General features: G+C 37.9%; 1 protein-coding gene across 1 annotated transcript in view; it reads left to right on the top strand.

Annotated features, from left to right (window-relative positions):
* The window catches only part of TRPM7 (transient receptor potential cation channel subfamily M member 7), a 111,984-nt gene that overhangs the window by 11,318 nt on the left and 88,614 nt on the right, over positions 1 to 12,052 (top strand). The gene's annotated exons all lie outside the window — the stretch shown is intronic.

Here is a 12,052-nt window from a genome sequence, read left to right as displayed (position 1 = left end):
CAGTTCACTCAGTCCCATGTAATTAATATTTTTTTTATCTTGATCTTTTGTTAGCACTTTTATGAATTCATCAGTTTTCCGTTAGAGTTCTGAAAATGCTTATTCATTCAGTTCAGCAGTATAGTCAGTTACCAGAAACCTGTACTTCTCAGAGTCTTTTCCATGAATTCCTTGAAGATGAAACCCTTTTATAGGAACATATTTGCAAAAGCATCAGAGTACACCCAGAACTGTCTGTAAATGACAAAAGACTTAAAAATGACCATGGTTAAAGATATGACGAAAGTTCATAATAATTCAATTGACAAGGAAATTTAGTTATTTCTGAGATATACATTTTAAAGTAATAACTAGAATTATGATTTATAACATTATACCAGAACATATAAGATTTTTAGAAATTTTATGTAATGTCTGAAACATTTATATTAACATATTTCCATACAAATAACCCAAAGAGAGTTTAGTATTAGTTGTTTTTTTGGTTTGTTTTTTCACACTGCAGGTTCTTACTAGTCATCATTTTATACACATCAGCATATACATGTCAATCCCAATCGCCCAATTCAGCACACCACCATCCCCACCCCACCGCGGTTTTCCTCCCTTGGTGTCCATACGTTTGTTCTCTACATCTGTGTCTCAACTTCTGCCCTGCAAACTGGTTCATCTGTACCATTATTCTAGGTTCCACATACATGGAATACATTATACATACATTAATATACGATAATATACGATATTCGTTTTTCTCTTTCTGACTTACTTCACTCTGTATGACAGTCTCTAGATCCATCCACGTCTCAACAAATGACTCAATTTCTTTCCTTTTTAGGGCTGAGTAATATTCCATTGTATATATGTACCACAACTTCTTTATCCATTTGTCTGTCGATGGGCATTTAGGTTGCTTCCATGACCTGGCTATTGTAAATAGTGCTGCAGTGAACATTGGGGGGCATGTGTCTTTTTGAATTATGGTTTTCTCTGGGTATATGCCCAGTAGTGGGATTGCTGGATCATATGGTAATTCTATTTTTGGTTTTTTAAGGAACCTCCATACTGTCCTCCATAGTGGCTGTATCAGTTTACATTCCCACCAGCAGTGCAAGAGGGTTCCCTTTTCTCCACACCCTCTCCAGCATTTGTTGTTTGTACATTTTCTGATGATGCCCATTCTAACTGGTGTGAGGTGATACCTCATTGTAGTTTTGATTTGCATTTCTCTGATTAGTGATGTTGAGCAGCTTTTCATGTGCTTCTTGGCCATCTGTGTGTCTTCTTTGGAGAAATGTCTATTTAGGTCTTTTGCCCATTTTTGGATTGGGTTGTTTGTTTCTTTAATATTGAGCTGCATGAGCTGTTTATATATTTTGGAGAGTAATCCATTGTCTGTTGATTCGTTTGCGAATATTTTCTCCCATTCTGAGGGTTGTCTTTTCGTCTTGTTTCTGGTTTCCGTTGCTGTGCAAAAGCTTTGAAGTTTCATTAGGTCCCATTTGTTTATTTTTGTTTTTATTTCCATTACTCTAGGAGGTGGATCAAAAAAGATCTTGCTGTGATTGATGTCAAAGAGTGTTCTTCCTGTGTTTTCCTCTAGGAGTTTTATAGTGTCCAGTCTTACATTTAGGTCTCGAATCCATTTTGAGTTTATTTTTGTGTATGGTGTTAGGGAGTGTTCTAATTTCTTTCTTTTACATGTAGCTGTCCAGTTTTCCCAGCACCATTTATTGAAGAGACTGTCTTTTCTCCATTGTATATCCTTGCCTACTTTGTCATAGATTAGTTGACAATAAGTGCATAGGTTTATCTCTGGGCTTTCTATCTTGTTCCATTGATCTATGTTTCTGTTTTTGAGCCAGTACCATATTGTCTTGATTACTGTAGCTTTGTAGTATAGTGTGAAGTCAGGAAGTCTGATTCCTCCAGCTCCGTTTTTTCCCCTCAAGACTGCTTTGACTATTCGGGGTCTTTTGTGTCTCCATACAGATTTTAAGATTTTTTGTTCTAGTTCTGTAAAAAATGCCATTGGTAATTTGATAGGGATTGCATTGAATCTGTAGATTGCTTTGGGTAGTATAGTCATTTTCACAATATTGATCCTTCCAATCCAAGAACATGGTATATCTCTCCATCTGTTGGTATCATCTTTAATTTCTTTCATCAGTGTCTTATAGTTTTCTGCGTACAGTTCTTTTGTCTCCCTAGGTAGGTTTCTTCCTAGGTATTTTATTCTTTTTGTTGCAGTGGTAAATGGGAGTGTTTCCATAATTTCTCTTTCAGATTTTTCATCATTAGTGTACAGGAATGCAAGAGATTTCTGTGCATTAATTTTGTATCCTGCAACTTTACCAAATTCATTGATTAGCTCTAGTAGTTTTCTGGTGGCATTTTTAGGATTCTCTATGTATAGTATGATGTTATCTGCGAACAGTGGCAGTTTTACTTTTTCTTTTCCAATTTGTATTCCTTTTATTTCTTTTTCTTCTCTGATTGCCGTGGCTGGGACTTCCAAAACTATGTTGAATAATAGTGGTGCGAGTGGACATCCTTGTCTTTTTCCTGGTCTTAGAGGAAATGCTTTCAGTTTTTCACCATTGAGAATGATGTTTGCTGTGGGTTTGTCATATATGGCCTTTATTATGTTGAGGTAGGTTCCCTCTATGCCCGCTTTCTGGAGAGTTTTTATCATAACTGGGTGTTGAATTTTGTCAAAAGCTTTTTCTGCATCTACTAAGATGATCGTATGGTTTTTATTCTTCAATTTGTTAATATGGTTTATCACATTGATTGATTTGTGTATATTGAAGAATCCTTGCATCCCTGGGATAAATCCCACTTGATCGTGGTGTATGATCCTTTTAATGTGTTGTTGGATTCTGTTTGCTAGTATTTTGTTGAGGATTTTTGCATCTATGTTCATCAGTTATATAGGTCTGTAATTTTCTTTTTTTGTAGTATCTTTGTCTGGTTTTGGCATCAGGGTGATGGTGGCGTCATAGAATGAGTTTGGGAGTGTTCCTTCCTCTGCAGTTTTCTGGAAGAGTTTGAGAAGGATGGGTGTTAGCTCTTCTCTAAATGTTTGATAGAATTCACCTGTGAAGCCATCTGGTCCTGGACTTTTGTTTGTTGGAAGATCTTTAATCACAGTTTCAATTTCATTACTTGTGGTTGGTCTGTTCATGTTTTCTATTTCTTCCTCCTTCAGTCTTGGAAGGTTATACCTTTGTAAGAATTTGTCCATTTCTTCCAGGTTGTCCATTTTATTGGCATAGATTTGCTTGTAGTAGTCTCAGGATGCTTTGTATTTCTGCGGTGTCTGTTGTAACTTCTCCTTTTTCATTTCTAATTTTATTGATTTGAGTCCTCCTCCTCTTTTTCTTGATGAGTCTGGCTAATGGTTTATCAATTTTGTTTATCTTCTCAAAGAACCAGCTTTTAGTTTTATTGATCTTTGCTATTGTTTTCTTTGTTTCTATTTCATTTATTTCTGCTCTGATCTTTATGATTTCTTTCCTTCTGCTAACTTTGGGTTTTGTTTGTTCTTTCTCTAGTTCCTTTATGTGTAAGGTTAGATTGTTTACTTGAGTTTTTCTTGTTTCTTGAGGTAGGCTTATATAGCTATAAACTTCCCTCTTAGAACTGCTTTTGCTGCATCCCATAGGTTTTGGATTGTCGTGTCTTCATTGTCATTTGTCTCTAGGTATTTTCTGATTTCCTCTTTGATTTCTTCAGTGATAGCTTGGTTATTTAATAACGTATTGTTTAGCCTCCATGTGGTTGTGTTTTTTATGTTTTTTTCCCTGTAATTCATTTCTTATCTCTCATAGCGTTGTGGTCAGAAAAGATGCTTGATATGATTTCAATTTTCTTAAATTTACTGAGACTTGATTTGTGACCCAAGATGTGATCTATCCTGGAGAATGTTCCATGCACACTTGAGAAGAACGTGTAATCTGCTGTGTTTGGATGGAATGTCCTATAAATATCAATAAAATCTATGTGCTCTATTGTGTCATTTAACGTTTTTGCTTCCTTATTTATTTTCATTTTGGATGATCTGTCCATTGGTGTAAGTGAGGTGTTACAGTCCCCCACTATTATTGTGTTACTGTCGATTTCCTCTTTTATAGCTGTTAGCAGTTGCCTTATGTATTGAGGTGCTCCTATGTTGGGTGCATATATATTTATAATTGTTACATCTTCTTCTTGGATTGATCCCTTGATCATTATGTAGTGTCCTTCCTTGTCTCTTGTAACATTCTTTATTTTAAAGTGTATTTTATCAGATATGAGTGTAGCTACTGCAGCTTTCTTTTGATTTCCATTTGCATGGAATATCTTTTTGCATCCCCTCACTTTCAGTCTGTATGTGTCCCTAGGTCTGAAGTGGGTCTCTTGTAGACAGCATATATATGGGTCTTGTTTTTGTATCCATTCAGCAAGCCTGTGTCTTTTGGTTGGAGCATTTAATCCCTTCATGTTTAAGGTAATTATCGATATGTATGTTCCTATGACCATTTTCTTAATTGTTTTGGGTTTGTTTTTGTAGGTCCTTTTCTTCTCTTGTGTTTCCCACTTAGAGAAGTTCCTTTAGCATTTGTTGTAGAGCTGGTTTGGTGGTGCTGAATTCCCTTAGCTTTTGCTTGTCTGTAAAGCTTTTGATTTCTCCATCGAATCTGAATGAGATCCTTGCCGGGTAGAGTAATCTTGGTTGTAGGTTCTTCCCTTTCATCACTTTAAGTATATCATGCCACTCCCTTCTGGCTTGTAGAGTTTCTGCTGAGAAATCAGCTGTTAACCTTATGGGAGTTTCCTTGTATGTTATTTGTCATTTTTCCCTTGCTGCTTTCAATATTTTTTCTTTGTCTTTAATTTTTGCTAATTTGATTACTATACGTCTCGGCGTGTTTCTCCTTGGGTTTATCCTGTATGGGACTCGCTGCACTTCCTTGACTTGGGTGGCTATTTCCTTTCCCATGTTAGGGAAGTTTTCGACTATAATCTCTTCAAATATTTTCTCAGGTCCTTTCTCTCTCTCTCCTCTTTCTGGGACCCCTATAATGTGAATGTTGTTGCATTTAATGTTGTCCCAGAGGTCTCTTAGGCTGTCTTCATTTCTTTTCTTTTTTTTTCTTTAGTTTGTTCCACAGCAGTGAATTCCACCATTCTGTCTTCCAGGTCACTTATCCGTTCTTCTGTCTCAGTTATTCTGCTATTGATTCCTTCTAGTGTAGCTTTCATTTCAGTTATTGTATTTTTCATGTCTGTTTGTTTGTTCTTTAATTCTTCTAGATCTTTGTTAAATATTTCTTGCATCTTCTTGGTCTTTGCCTCCATTCTTTTTCTGAGGTTCTGGATCATCTTCACTATCATTCTTCTGAATTCTTTTTCTGGAAGGTTGCCTATCTCCACTTCATTTAGTTGTTTTTCTGGGGTTTTGTTCCGTCATCTGGTACATAGCCCTCTGCCTTTTCATCTTGTCTATCTTTCTGCGCATGTGGTTTTTGTTCCACAGGCTGCAGGGTTGTAGTTCTTCTTGCTTCTGCTGTCTGCTCTCTGGTGGATGAAGCTATCTAAGAGGCTTGATGGGAGGGACTGGTGATGGGTAGAGCTGACTGTTGCTCTGGTGGGCAGAGTTCAGTAAAACTTTAATCCACTTGACTGTTGATGGGTGGGGCTGGATTCCCTCCCTGTTGGTTGTTTGGCCTGAGGCAACCCAACCTTGGAGCCTACCTGGGCTCTTTGGTGGGGCTGATGACAGACTCTGGGAGGGCTCACACCAAGGAGTACTTCCCAGAACTTCTGCTGCCAGTGTCCTTGTCCCCATGGTGAAACAGAGCCACCCCTGCCTCTGCAGGAGACCCTCCAATACTAGCAGGTAGGTCTGGTTCAGTCTCCCCCGGGGTCACTGCTCCTTCCCCTGGGTCCCGATGCACCCACTACTTTGTGTGTGCCCTCCCAGAGTGGGGTCTCTGTTTCCCCCAGTCCTGTCAAAGTCCTACAATCAATTCCCCCTAGGCCTCAAAGTCTGATTCTCTAGGATTTCTTCCTCCCGTTGCCAGACCCCCAGGTTGGGAAGCCTGACGTGGGGCTCAGAACCTTCAGTCCAGTGGGTGGACTTCTGTGGTATAAGTGTTTACCAGTCTGTGAGTCACCCACCCACCAGTTATGGGATTTGATTTTACTGTGATTGCACCCCTCCTACCGTCTTATTGTGGCTTCTCCTTTGTCTTTGGATGTGGGTATTTTTTTTGGTGAGTTCCAGTGTCTTCCTGTCGATGATTGTCCAGCAGCTAGTTGTGATTTTGATGTTCTCGCAAGAGGGAGTGAGAGCATGTCCTTCTACTCCGCCATCTTGGTTCCTCCTCTAGGAAGCAATTCTTAATGCAAGGATCTTTTGGGATTGTAGGGCTGGTAGAAGGGACATTAGTAATATCCAAGAAACAGTGTAGGGGAAGAATCTGAAGGGCTTGGCACATACTTGTTAGATTGAATTGACTCAGTGGAATGGTGAGATTTTTTGTGGGAAGGTTTTGTGTGATTTAGAGCGTGAGTTGGCAAACTGGGTCATGTATGCCAAATCTGGCCAAGGCCTGTTCTGTATGGCGTTGAGCTGAGAATGGTTCTTATATTTTTTAGTGGTGTAAAAACAAAACAAAGAATATGTGATGGAGACAGTATGTGGTTCAAAAAGCCTAAAATATTTACCATCTGGCTCTTAATAGAAAAAATTTACTGATTGCCCATTTAGAGTATAGCCATACTTCTCTAAGAAGCGGGGAAATTGAAGGAAGCATCAGTTTAAGGGGAAGGGTGTTCCTTTGGGCGCTGATGAGTTGTCTGTTGTTGGAAAGATAATTGCAGAGGTGAATTTGAAGAAAGGATGAGAAACCAGGACTATATTAATAATTGATCTGTAGTGTTTATTTTTTTGTAAGGCATCGTGTTAAATTATAAAGGATTTGGAAATTATCTGTTGTATCCATTCCTTTACTAGTCCAGGCTCCCATTGCCCCTCCCCAAAAGACTGGTGGCTCTAGCTTACTTTTACTTATCTCCCTGATTAATTTTCCTGAAGAGAGCTCTGATGATTCCTTATGTTAAATGCTACTTGGGATTCATTCTTCTTCCGTATGTAAATTAAAATGTCAATGAAAATATTTATATTTACATTTAATAGGAAGGCATAAGGTATGAAAAGTATATATACCTGTGATTCACTTTTATGAGTATTTCAATTAATAACTATCCAAAGTTTTGCAAGCCAGCATTTAGACTTAACTGGGGCATTAGTTCGTTGCTGTAGAACAGTCATTTTGAAATCTATTGATATAATTCTTCCATCCCTATCGCCACTTGGGTTTGAATAGCTATAATTAGAGTTGCTTCAGGTAGACTGTTGCTGAGGAGTGGAATTGGAGAAAGAAAAGGGGAAAAGCTAATACTGGTTAGCAGTAGTTAGCAATTAACAATACCTTTTAGGAGAGGTATGTTAGCCCTCTGTTCTTTTTATTTTAATCCATGTTCAGAAAATTATATACATAATGATTACATAGGAATTCCACTTTTGAAAGTAATTAATGTACTTCTACTCATTGGTTTCAAAAAAGATGTAAGAAAGGTGCTTATTTAAAGCATATCATCAAATGATTTTGAAATGCTTACCTTAAATTTCTCTTAAAAAGCTTAAAAAAAAAAGCTAGTAGAGGCTTTGGAGTCAGGGTAAATTACTAGCTGTGTGACTTTGGACAGTCTTGTAACTTTCATGTCTAAGTCTCTGCCCATACTTTGTCTTTTCTCTTTCTGGAACTCTGATTAAACTTACGTTTGATCTTCTCATTCTGTTTTACATGTCTTGTAACTCTCCCCTGCCTTTTAAACGGCTTTGTTCTGGAATAATGCACATACTATAAAATTTGCCGTTTGTAAGTATACACATTTGGTGGGTTTTTTTTGTTTTGTTTGTTTGTTTTTGGCCACGCTGTGCAACTCGTGGGATCTTAGTTCCCCAACCAGGGATTGAACCCAGGCTCTCGGCAGTGAAAACACAGAGTCCTAACCATTGGACTGCCAGGGAGTTCCCCATTTGATGGTTTTTAATAAATTAACTTAGTTTTATAACCACCACAATCCAGTTTTAGACACCTCACAAAGTTCCCTTGTACTTGTTTGCAGTTTATCCCTGCTCTCACTCTCAGCCCCAGGCAATTACTAAACTTACTGTTTCTATGGTTTTGCCTTTCTAGAGATTTCATGTAAATGAAATCATAATATCTTATATCTGGCTTTTCCCATTGCCATAATGTTTTTGAGGTCCAGCAGTGTTGCATGTTATCTTTAGTTTGTCCGTCTTTATTGCTAAGTAGTATATATCATTGTATGGATATATCACTTCGTTGGTTATTATGAATAATGTTTCTAGAACATTCAAATACAAGTCTTTGTGTGGACATGTTTTCATTTTTTGGGGGAAGATAGTTAAGAATGGAATCTTGGAGTCATATGTAAGTTTATGTTTAACACTTCAATAAACAACCAAACTTTTCCTTTGTAAGTATTTATGCCATTCTGCATTCCGACTAGTAAAGTATGAGCTTCCAGTTTATACATCCGTGCCAACACTTGGTATTGTCAGCCTTTGATTAAAGCCCTTCTAGTGGTTGTGAAGTGGTATTGCATTGTAGTTTTAAATTTGCATTTCCCTAATAACCAGTGAAGTTGAGCACCTTTTCTTATGCTTATTTGGTAAAATAAGCATATTCTCTTTGGTGAAATGTCTCTCCATGTCTTTTGCCCATTTGTGAATTGGATTTTTTTTTTTAATGTTGAGTTTTCTGAGTCCTTTATCTTATTTGCAAATAAGTCCTAAGTCAGTATATGCTATTTTGGGTGGAGTATTTTATAAGTTCCATTAGGTGAAATTGACTGACAGTGTTGTTTAAGTCTACTCTATTCTTTCTAGTTTTCCTATCAAGAAAAAGACGAGGTTAAAAAAAACAAAAAAAAGAAGATGTGAATTGTACAAGTTTGCATTTTATAGCATTTATCTATGCCCATATATTTCCAAGTTCTCCCTGAGACGTTTTCCTCTTTTGTCAAGTAGTTGTCTTTTGACAGAACTCCTTAGAAAGGTCCACTGTTAATTAATAAATTTGTTCATGTTGTGTTCACTTTTTGCCCATCTTTAATTCATATTTTAGGCTTTAGGCGTATGCTCATGAACTGCAAATGATTTAGTTAAAAACATATATATGTAATTCATACCAGAGTAATCTGAGTGCTTCTCATGCATGTATATTGCCATTATTTTAGTAGGTTATTTGCATATGTTAAATGTCTAGTTCTAGAATCTGATTTTGGTGGACTTCATTACCATAGCATGGGACTGAGCTGCGGTCATTGCCATTTGTTTGCAAATAAGCTCACAGGGAGAAATTCCAAACAAATCTTTGTCTTGCTTTAACAACCAGTAAAAATATAGCAGCAAGTACAACCACTAATCTGTTTTATCCCTCCCAAACCAGTTCCAATTTTTTCTAGAAGAGAGAAGCAACCCTTTAAATGATAAATCACAGTATAATTTTAGTGCTACCCCTAAACCCTGCATTTTTAATAATAGGAGCATAATGAAAATTTCATGAGTTTAAAGCAGTAGGTTAAGTTGGTTTTGGTAGAAATTCAACCTCACGTTATCATGTGTCAGAGAAGCCTACCAAATGATATTTTTTTCAAGTTACAAGCAGAAGTCACATGAATAAATGTCTTCAGGTCCAGATGCTCTGCCTACCTTCAGTGTACTATGGTTGTGGAGTGGGAGAAGGGGCCAGGATAGCAATAATATACCAGCGGTCTAACTGACATGGCCAGATCTTTTGGTTCTCAGGAGAATGCTCTAAATGTGATCCTGGGGATGGTTCCATTGCTCTACTGGTGCATAAGGGAGTAGGGGGTGATGGAGATTGCATTCCTAAATAGTGTAAGTCTCATTGAGAAGGTGACATTTGCTCAAAGACTTGAAGGAGGTGATAGAATGAAAGTAATGAGGCAGGATGCAGAGATGCAGAGCACTAGGACCTTAAAGATTATTGTAAGGACTTTGGCTTTTATAAAACTTCTTTGACTAAAATGTGAAAATATTGGAGAGTTTTGAGCAGAGAAGTGACGTAATGACATATTTTAAAAGGATTACTTTAGGGACTTCCCTGGTGGTCCAGTGGTTAAGACTGCACTTCCATTGCAGGGGCCATGGGTTCGATCCCTGGTCGGGGAACTAAGATCCCACATGCTGTGTGGCATGGGCAAAAATAAATAAATAAAATAAAAATTTTTTTAAAGATTATTTTATTTCTTTTGGCAAGGGTGGCATGAGTGGTTTCTGCAGTAAGCCAGGCAAGAGGTGATGATGGCTTGGGCCAGAATAGTAGCAGTGGAGGTGTGAGGAGTGGTTGGATATTGGATATGTTTTGAAGGCAAGCTGACAGGTTTTGCCATGGGATTATATATGAAGTACATAAAAAGAGGAAATCAAGGATGACATTAAAATTTTTGCCTTAAGGGACTTCCCTGGCGGTCCAGTGGTTAAGACTCCACACTTCCACTGCAGGGGGCACAGGTTCAATCCCTGGTTGGGGAACTAAGATCCTGCATGCCACGCAGCCAAAAAAAAAAAAAAAAAGATTTTTGCTTTTAAAAGAAAAGAAAGAATACAACTGGAAGAATCGAGTTACCATTTACTGAGCTGGGGAAGACTTTATGAGAAATAGTATTTGGGTGAAAGATGAGCTCATTTTTGGCCATGTTACATTTGAGATGCCTGTTAGACATCAAAATGAAACTGTTAAGTAGGCAGTTGGATATGTGAGCATGGAGTTCAGAGAAAAATCTGACATGGAAATGCAAATTAGAGAGTCATCCAGTGTATTGATGGCAAGTGGATGTGAGCACTAGAAGAGTGAATATAACTGGAAAAAAGTCCAAAGTCTGAGTGAATATAACCGGAAAAAAGAAGTCCAAAGTCTGAGTGAATATAATTGGAAAAAAGAAGTCTAAAGATTGAGGAGAAGAGGAGAAGTCAGCAAGGATATAAATGGAGTGGCCAGTGAAGGGAAGAAAATCAAACTAACTGATGAAAATGTTTTAAGAAGATGAGAATGATTGATTTTGTTAAATGCTGCTGATATATCAATGAAGGTGAGTCCTGAAAGTTGACCTTTGGATTTAGAGAAAATCATCGGTGATCTTGTTGAAACTTATTTCAGGAGAGTGCTTGCCTTGAAAGTCTGACTGGAGTGGGTTTTAGAAAGTGTAGGAGGAGAAGAAAAGAGGGAAACACTTTTTCCAATGATCTTTACTGTAGATGGAAGCGGAAACATTATGTGTTAGCTTGAGGAGCAAGTGGAGTCATGCAAAGTTTGTTGTGTTTAAAATGGGCAGAATAATAGCATGTTGCGTGCTGATAGGAATAAGTTAATAAAGAAGGGGAAAAAATCAGGGAGAACTGGTGGAGAGTTAGTAAGGGTATGGGGTCTAGAGCACGAGAGGAGTGATTAGACTTAAATAGGAACACAGTCAGTCACAGGAAGGAAGGCAGAATGTGTGGGTATAGATACTCATTGGTGGACAGATGTGGTAGAAATTTGTAGAAGTTCTCTTCTTGCTGCTCAGTTTTCTGAGTGAAATGGGAAGTAGGTCATCAGTTGAGAGTAAGAATGGTGAAGGAGGGTTGGAGGTTTGAGGAGAGGAGGAGATGGTGTGAAATCATACAGAAGAATGAGAAAATGGACCAGGGAAATATGGTGTGACTGTTGGGCATCATTAAGGGACATTTGAGGTTTGTGGTCATGGTTTTAAAGTCAAACCAGAGGGTGTTGTTTTGTTTGTTTTTTTCTGTAGTCATATTAATATAGGCAGTTATGGAATAGGTGGGGAATTGGATTGAATCAGGGTTGGGTTTGCTAGGTGTATTCCTAGTACAGTAAAGCTGGAGAGATTCCTTTTTTTTTTTTTCCCCCCCCCTGAGGAGTATGTAGGGAAGCAGATTCTTCAAAGG

Source organism: Eschrichtius robustus, chromosome 1 (assembly GCF_028021215.1).
Source record: "Eschrichtius robustus isolate mEscRob2 chromosome 1, mEscRob2.pri, whole genome shotgun sequence".
Lineage (NCBI taxonomy): Eukaryota > Metazoa > Chordata > Mammalia > Artiodactyla > Eschrichtiidae > Eschrichtius > Eschrichtius robustus.
Note: the sequence above shows the minus strand (reverse complement) of the source record. Positions and strands in the feature narration are given on the sequence as shown.